Here is a 10,287-nt window from a genome sequence, read left to right as displayed (position 1 = left end):
TTTTTTTTTTTTGTTTTATTTGCAACGATCAGCGTTTTAAATTTTTATTCAATAACTTTTAAAAATATACAATCAATCGATTTTAAAGTAGGAAAAGAGAAACTATTTATTTTCATCGATTCGGTTTCTCATTTATTATTATTATTATTATTATTATTATTATAATCATCAAGGATTGCTTTGTGTTTTTTAACTAATTAAAAATATAATCGTCATCGTCATTTTCAATTTAATGTATTGATTATAATTAAACTTCTATATATTTTATTGTATTCTTTATTGTTATACTTTGAAGCTGCTGTTGTATAATCGAATTGTATCTATAGAAAATTGCACAAAAATAAAACGAGTGAAATTTTCATTGGCAAAAATAATAAATGCTTTGCATGAATCTTCTTTTGTGTGAATGCGTTCGGATTGAAGGTCAAGGAATTTTTTTTCTTCGTTTCACGAATTTTTCTTTTGGTTTACTCAATCAACTCCGCCCAAAACCTGTTCTAGAGAGAGTAGTCCCACTGGATTGAATGGGACACTTATTTCTGTCCATTGTCCCTCTGTTTACCGCCTTCCGATGTTTACTGTAGGTCTTTACATGCTTTTATTCTCTGACTGACGTCATTTCCTGTACTAATATAAGTGATTTATGTATTTACTGTATTCAAAAACATATTTTTCTTCTTAATCATTTCATACATAAATGATGAAACATTCAAAAAAAACTTACCTCTTCTTATAATAATATTTGTTTATAAATAAATATACTGAAGATCTTTTATTCTGTGTAATTGAATTACATTTACTACTTCAGTTATTAGCTTTATGACATGATAAATAAAGATTATATATATATATATTATGAATTAACACTGATTTAATTTCAATAATTTTATATACTTCTTTAGTTTATTCACTTTACCATTTCTTTTCCATTCGATTCACGTCCCTTTTTCTTCTACCATTCTTCCTTTATTCCCTTCACGTTCTTGTTCCTTTTTACCATTTTCATAAATCTTCTGTACCATTTTTTCCTGTTTACTTCGTCTGGAAAGAAATAAAGAAACACTGAAAAGTTAAGAGAACGTGAGAAACAAAAATTAAATAAGAAACAAGCTGCATTTCAGATTTTTCTTTCGTTTTTTTCTCTTTTCTATATTTAATTTTCTTGTGAATCTTTCAACTAATTTAATTACTTTTAAAGTATTTTCTACGTCGTAAACTTTTTAAATATATATATATTTTTTCAAATGTAAAGAAACCTGAAAAATTAGAAATTTGTACAACTTAATACATTATTATTTAAAATTTGCTTTATTGGAATTTTATTCAAATTTAATTTTAACAAAATGCTTTATAAGATTAATATATTTAAACAAACTTAAAAATAACTAGCTGTTCTTAAAGAACTTTTGAGTATGAAAAATCATAATCAAAATGATAATGTCTAATATCAAACATAATCTTCCCTAACTTTGAATATTTAAAAAAGGATATTTGAGTTTTCTTCAAAAAACAAAATAATGGTAGTAATCAAGTGTTTTCTCATGAGAACCTTCTTAAAAATAAGAAACAAATTAAACATACAAATAATATTCATTATTTCTTAACAGCATTTAAACAATGAAAAAGAAATACATACTAACTATAAAAATATTTATCATATTTCAAGTTGATTCATTAAGTTTATGATTAAAATAAAATCATTTTGCATTGAAACTATTTTCTAACATAATATTCCATTATAACACAAAACAATATGATCTATTATAATATTCATATTTCATATACATAAAAACAAATCAACACTTAAGCATTTAAATCATTTAAATTTAATTACTAAAAACATTTATAAATACAATAAAACTAGTCCAGACAATTGCAAAAAATAACATACAAAGAAAGAAATTTAATAGACTGTGTTTTAAATTTTAAATTGCATTCACAACTGGGACTTCAGAGGAGAATTTGCATGTAATTATATAAAAAACCAAGTCTAAATTATAATAATAATAATTTTGGCTTGGTTTTCTATAAGAGCCAGATTAATTAGCCAAGTTCTCTCTTTCTCCTTCCACAGATGGCCCCTAGATGTCTCTACTCCATATAATTCCCTTGGCTGATATTCTTTTCAGGCATTTTTTGGGTTCCAGAATATTGTCTGCCTAGAATGTCTTCTTTGGAATTCTGAAGAAATGCATCAGATAGAATCATCCTCTCTTTAAAGCTAGATAACTACTGCTACAAATATTAGATGCACCTGGAAGTACGGAGTTTGGAACAAATTCATTCCAGCAGATTTTTATAATTTTCCTCACATATTTAGGCACAAAGGAGTCCAGTTTTTCATCAGCATTGCTCAAGGTTTTCCAGGCCTCAGAGCAAAAGTACAGAACGAACACAACTCTTAAAAATCTTTATTTTAAGAAAGAGAAATAGCTCTGTGAATTTCCAAATTTTATTTAGCCTCTAAAACAAATCATAGACTTTTTCAATTCTCCTAGTAATATCCCTTAATTCATCATCATTAAAACAATGGTGGTGAATTAAGGGATAATGATGATAAGATAATGATAAGATAAATAAAGTAATCAATATTTTCAAGTGGCAAATTCTCCAGTATTATTACAGGGCAAGTTTCAAATCCTGTTGATAAAATTTTGGGGTTCTTTGTATTTATCTTTAAACCAAAACAACTTGTGTTACTCTTAAGGGAACATGTCATTTCCTGTATATCTAACATGTTCTAAGATAAACATATCAACATAGTTGAGATCCTTTAGATGAGTATCAAACCATCTAATGCTATCACTCATACGAAGAGAGAACATAAGCAAAAAGTATATTAAAATAATGAACAGAAGTGAAGAGAATACATCCCTGTTTAACACCAGTAGTAACAGAAAATCAGTCACTCAACACTTCATCAACCAACACTACAGAATGAGTGATTTCATAATAATTTTTTTAGACTGTTAATAATCTTAAAAGAAAACCATAATATTTTAAAATTTTCCAAAGAAAGGCATGGTCTACATCAAAAGCTTCTTCAAAGTCAATGAAATTTACTATAAGTTTATTTTTCACTCACTTGTCAGAACACAGTTCAATTATATGTCAAACAACGGGATGGCATGACATTGGATTGACTGATTTTGATCAAACTTGGTGAGATACAGTGCATCCCCAATAATTGACTTGTGCCAAGCAGTAAGGCACAATACTCAAAATTAAGAGAGAAAATTGAGGTTGAAAATTGCAAAGTACTTAAAACCTTTAGAATTCCCATTATTTACAGAGTGGCTAATGGCTCAGCAGGGGCATGCCATTTTCATAATTGTGAGGTTGGTGTTTTGAATCTTGGTGGTATCAATGTTATTTTTCCCCCCTCTAAAACTATAATTTTCACTTTATTCTTGGTACTTTTAAATTTATTATACTGTCAGAGAGAAAAAGTGATTTATTTTTAGAACATTACAAATGCACAATTAAACAAGATAATAAAGCAATAAAACCCATCCATTTCAAGTACTCTGGCAACAAAGCCATTGTGTAACCTAAATTTGTCTATAATTGCATTGCATCTTTGTTTGCTAAAGAACGAAAAGATGGCTTCACTATCTGATACTAACATTGATTACATAGAAATGTGCTCTGCAGAAGAATCACTGCACAATATTACACAATTTACATATTGTGAAAGCATCCTTTAAAATCAAGACCTAATTGTAGCCAAGGGTTCTTCATCAGTTTCAGAAGTTGCAAAGGTGATAGAAAAAAACATTAAGTGCTCTGATTATTTCCAATGTGATACAGTATGAATGATTCTCCTCCAAATTAGTTGATGGAGAAGTGTTTTTAAACATTAATTAATCAAGTTTGTTATTCCAGTGACATGCATAAATCTTCTTATTGTAAAAATCTACATTTATTCAATGCCCACATTGCAGAAATGTTTATTGTTTTACATACTTATACAACAATTATCACTCACAAAATTGTGCTCACAGAAAGAACAGGTTGAATAATATTAATAAAAATGTTTTTTTATTAACAAAATTGGCCTTGAATAACGATAAATTTGTTTATATTTAATCCTCTTTCTTCCCAAATAAATTATAAATAAATGTTAGTATGAATCCCATAAGTACAGTACATAAATATTCTAAAATAATTTTTAAATAACTATAATAAATGTAAAAATACTATGAATAAAATGAAAATTATAGTTTTAGGGGGAAAAAATCAACATTGATATCACTGACATTTGAAACATCCCAACAGCACGCTGTCCCTCTCGTAAGTACAAAAATTTGATCAATACATCTTTCCACAAGATGCCAGCTTGCACCTTTCACAATTTAGGTTCAGTAATTTATTTTATTCTGTTGAGGAGATTAGATGAGAGTAATTTACTAGATAAGTTTATGCTTTGAAATCAATAAAGATCACGACAATTAGTATTTTCCCCAATTGCCTCTTTTTTAGAACATATTATTAAAGTGTACTATATTCACATAAATCACCTATTTAACAATATGATAGCAATCATTAGTAAGAAAATTCAATAAAAATTCAATTATTTTTTTTAATAATTGCAAAAATTATCTGAAATCTGATATTTCATATATGGTAGTATATCCTGGAATTAGTCTATAATAGGGATAATTATTTTAACATTATAACAATATAACTTCTGTATTCTTTATTATAAATTTTGATATTGTGAAAATAATTTAATTATTCTAAATGAAAATCTTAATATAGAATACTTATTCCTTACACATTCTAGAAATAGCAACCATAAAATAAAAATATTTTTTAAAGTTATTTCCAAAGTAGTTTCAAACTGCTTTGATCTCTGTTCAATACTTTCAATTCTGTTTTTAATTGATAGATATGTTCCTGAAATATATCAGTGTATAAATAGATATTGTCCATATAAAAAAATTGGTTCCTGACTTTAAAATCCAGTAAATGCATATATGCATATATATATTAACCAAAATATATCAGTGTATAAATAGATATTGTCCATATAAAAAAATTGGTTCCTGACTTTAAAATCCAGTAAATGCATATATGTATATATATATTAACCAAATTATTAATATATTGGATTCTTGGGATGTAATAAAAGAAGTACTTTTATTAGTATTCATGATACTGTAAGTTTGTTGCCTTTGATTGGCACTTAGGACAGCTGTTCATCAAATTTGCTTTTATCATTCTGAATAGTGTTGCCACTTTTTCAAAATTGCTGACCTGGACGGCAGGTCAGGTTTGTTTGAACAGAAATTCCTGACGCATGCTCAATGTCATTTTACAATGCAAAGAATAACGTGCATGCCGGTTCTAAATCAGTTACAGTTAGGGACTAGGGACTTGCGTAGGAGTAACGTAAGTAACCTAGATTNTACAATTTATTATTGTATTACATTACTATCTATAATACTTTTTATAGATTTGTTCAATTAGTTTTTTTTTTAAACCTAAGCAATATATAGTGAACTAGCTGTAAATACTACAACCACCAACAAATAAAGTTTGGAGGAAACAGATATGATGGAAAGAGAAAGAGAATGAATAAATTCATATTTCAATAATAAATAAGCCTTTTATATTTATTATGCAATTTACATTTGGGGTTATTTTATAAAAATAGCAGCAACTTCTATATACCAAAAGTCTCTCTTAACTTATATCATCACATATTATTGCAGTATTTAAATCATATTAAACTTTTCAAAATATAAATTAGTGAAGTACAATATATTTTATTTTATAAAAATCATCTCTTGACATCCCTTAGAATGCATCTTGATATCAAATTATAACAAAACAAATAAATTTGAATAATGCAACACTTTTCAAAAATGTATTTATTTGTATCAAATGAAAAGACCCCTTCAAATGCAGCATAAATTATTTTCCTTACATCACAATCTGAGACAACTCAAGTTTGATTTAAATCTTACATAGTTAATAAAACTAAGTGAAAATGTATTTATAATATTTTCTGTCTTGATGTGAAAATAGTTGATGTCACCTTGAACATTGACTTTAAAAATAACTGTCCTCAAAGAAAGGTAAGAGGAGTGATTTCATCACAGAGATGCAAATTGCTGACCAGCTCCTAGACACAACTAACTATTATTTTCATCATATTTGGTTACCATTTGACTAAGCCTAATTAGAATGTTTGACCATTTATATTGATAGATATCGTAACTCAGTAAAATCAACTTTTAGTAGCTAGAATAAACCCTACAACCTCCTCCAGGACATGGATAGATCAACTCCATAAACATGGGTCAAAAATGCAACAAACATAGTAAGGTCATATCTGTGACAATTGAGTGTTGATACAATGCTGACGAAAGCAATATAGGCTACAGAGTGTAATACCAAAATACAAATAGTGAACAGATACAATTAATACATTTAATTCACACAGAACAAAACAAGTGTTGCAAGATCTTTTGTTGGGATCCCAACTAAAGTTGGATACCAGTAAAATTTTCCCACGTCAGGAGTGCACATGATTACAGACCAAAAAAAGAAAAAGTTTTGTGTGTAACAGAAGTAACCCAGAATTAATATTACCTTAAAACTACTTTACAATCTAAATAGGAGGAAAGTAGGATAAGAAATTAGAAGAATAGAGTAAACTTAGTAGAACTTTTAGTAGCTAGAATAAACCCTACAACCTCCTCCAGGACATGGATAGATCAACTCCATAAACATGGGTCAAAAATGCAACAAACATAGTAAGGTCATATCTGTGACAATTGAGTGTTGATACAATGCTGACGAAAGCAATATAGGCTACAGAGTGTAATACCAAAATACAAATAGTGAACAGATACAATTAATACATTTAATTCACACAGAACAAAACAAGTGTTGCAAGATCTTTTGTTGGGATCCCAACTAAAGTTGGATACCAGTAAAATTTTCCCACGTCAGGAGTGCACATGATTACAGACCAAAAAAAGAAAAAGTTTTGTGTGTAACAGAAGTAACCCAGAATTAATATTACCTTAAAACTACTTTACAATCTAAATAGGAGGAAAGTAGGATAAGAAATTAGAAGAATAGAGTAAACTTAGTAGAACTTTTAGTAGCTAGAATAAACCCTACAACCTCCTCCAGGACATGGATAGATCAACTCCATAAACATGGGTCAAAAATGCAACAAACATAGTAAGGTCATATCTGTGACAACTGAGTGTTGATACAATGCTGACGAAAGCAATATAGGCTACAGAGTGTAATACCAAAATACAAATAGTGAACAGATACAATTAATACATTTAATTCACACAGAACAAAACAAGTGTTGCAAGATCTTTTGTTGGGATCCCAACTAAAGTTGGATACCAGTAAAATTTTCCCACGTCAGGAGTGCACATGATTACAGACCAAAAAAAGAAAAAGTTTTGTGTGTAACAGAAGTAACCCAGAATTAATATTACCTTAAAACTACTTTACAATCTAAATAGGAGGAAAGTAGGATAAGAAATTAGAAGAATAGAGATAGGAAGATCAAAATCCCGGGTATTTTCACTATTGTCAGGGAATACTTTTCCTTGCTTGCGAGATGAGGTCCACAATGAATTCTTCTAGCTTTCTGATTTTTCATCTTTTGTCACAAATATAGTTNTATTAATTTATATAATATAAATTATATTATATAAATATTTCATTAATATTATATATTTTATTGAAAGATAACAGTTCACAATGGATAAGTATAATATTTCAGAAATTTTCAATTCTCTTCTGAAATATTCTGAGAGCTAAGTACAGTACTGGACCAAATATCTGGCTTCCAGAAATCCAGAATTATCAGAAAATGGCTAATTTTGAATTTGATGGAGTGCAGTACATCTATAGTTTACCATGCGGATCCTTTGGTTTGGTTTCCCTGGTTTGCATCACAATGTCATTTACACACGTTTGCTGGCATATATGTTTTAGATACAATTTTGCTCTTTATTTTCCATTTTTTTACTTTATATTATAAATATGTATTTAGCCTGTGTCCAGAAAACTGGAAAATCCAGAAATCCAGATTACTTCCAGTCCCAAGCTTGCAGGATATTTGGGTCTGGTACCATATACTTTCCAAATACAAAAAAATAATATTTAATATGTTGTTTCACTGCCTTTCAATTTTTGTAAAATTTTAGAATTTATTTATTAATCTACAAATGTATGTTTATCAGTAAAAGTTATTCATAATTCAAATTTATAGTGGCAATTTGCAATACAAGTAATTATGTAACATTCATCATGTACTGTACAGTACATTGTTGTCTAATGTATCATTGCCACAAGTTAACACTGACGAATATTGATAAGTTCAAAAGTATGACGCTTCAGTCTTACCGTGTATTCTAAGTAATTGAACAATATATAAAAGTAGGATATAATAATTTTAAACAAACAACTTAAGAAAAACCTTTAAAAATAATTACCTTACTTATATTTATTCGTTAATTTATTAAAAAACTAGTCATAATCATATTTAGGACGACATGATATTATATGGCCTATTAAAAAAATAAGAGAAACCTGCAATGTCTTGGAAACACCAGTCATTTGTTTACAAATATTTAATGATTAACTCAAAATTTCGTGGTATTATACGATTTAATAATATTATTACGTTAATACATTTTTATTGCTTATAATTTATAATTAAATGTGATATTTAAATGAAAAATACCTCTCGAGCTTCCCTTTCTCTTCTTCTTCTTTCTTTTTCTTCTCTCATCATAGCTAATTTCTGCTTCTTCTTTTCTAATTCGGCTCTTCTTCGATCTGCCATTTTTAAATTACCGTAAGATTTCCTTTAACTATAAACAGATTTCCGATGTTATATATCATTCATCCATTTCCTCCGGTACTCAAAACGCATGGGTGTTTGAATCACAGATTCTAATGATGCATGATGATGTCACTGTTTTGCTTGCAGCTCAAAACACCTCCCTATATTTTAATATTTCCAATAGAAATTTATTTATTCGTTAGAAGTAATGTTTATTAATACGTTTTTCGAGATTATAAGGTGGAAAATAATATTTAAATAATTTTTTAGCATTTTTAGATATATATTTATTTATTTATTATTATTTTTTTTTTTACTAATGGTCTGTCAACTGATGACGTTTTCTATTCATATATTCCATAGGGGGAATATTTTGGCCGACAGAGGGCGAAAAGATTATAGTTCAGTAAACAAAGGACTTTTGTTATAAGAGTATTTGTTAACCTGTTTATGAACAGAGTTAAACTTAGTTCACACTGAGCGCGATTCGCTAGCGAAAGCGAAAAACAGAGCGAATAACCCGTCAAACAAGTCATGTTTGACGGGTTATTCGCTCTGTTTTTCGCTTTCGCTAGCGAATCGCGCTCAGCGTGAACTAAGCTTTACTTTTAGTTTGATTTTCGAGTAAAACACGGGTAATGCCGTCGTGTTTTGTTCCGGGATGTAGTAGCGGTTACTTTCATGATGTTACGGCAATCGAAAAAAGGCATTTTTTAAAGCAAGAGACTGCTACTTAGAATCGTGGGCAAAGGCAATATGTCGTAGGGCAAAATTGACGACAAAATGCCACGTATGCGATTTGCACTTCAATGGTCGTTTTATAGTTAAAAATAACACGTTCACTGTGAAAGGAGAAACAGTAGAAATGCCAAGGGAAAGGTGGACGTTGACACCCGATGCAGTGCCTACTATTTTTCTTAATCTGAGCAGGGAAACGATCGTCTCCAAGCAAAAGACCAAGACAGCCTGAAACGACTAAAAGACTGTCAAATTATTAAGAATAGGTTAGTTTAAACACAATCACTAACATTTCTCGTTTGTTCTTATTTTGGGTTACTTGTTAACATCAAAAATATAAAAAATGCTTATAACGGTCAGTTAGAAGACTGATAACAGCAGAAGCTGTTGTTATCAGTCTTCTAACTGACCGTTTCATTATTGTCATAACTACTAATAGTACGTAAAATGTTTAAAATTAAAACGAAACGATGTATTCACTAACAACTGATTTTTTTTTCATCCAGCAGACTCGGATGAAGAAAATAACATTCGACCATGAAATAAAACAAATCAGTGCAATAGCTGTCATACTTGAAGCAGATGTAAACAATCGTCAGGAAGCTCATCTAAAAGTTTAACACCTGATCTTATACAAGCAAAATAAATCATTTACAGACTAAGGAAGGCCATGAACCAAAGGTAGCAAATATAAAAAAATGCTGCTCTTGAAAGAGAGG

The sequence above is a fragment of the Centruroides sculpturatus genome, unplaced genomic scaffold (genome assembly GCF_000671375.1).
Source record: "Centruroides sculpturatus isolate CEXI.00-Female unplaced genomic scaffold, Cexi_2.0 scaffold901, whole genome shotgun sequence".
Lineage (NCBI taxonomy): Eukaryota > Metazoa > Arthropoda > Arachnida > Scorpiones > Buthidae > Centruroides > Centruroides sculpturatus.
The sequence above is the reverse complement of the archived record's forward strand: the minus strand, read 5'-3'. Positions refer to the sequence as shown.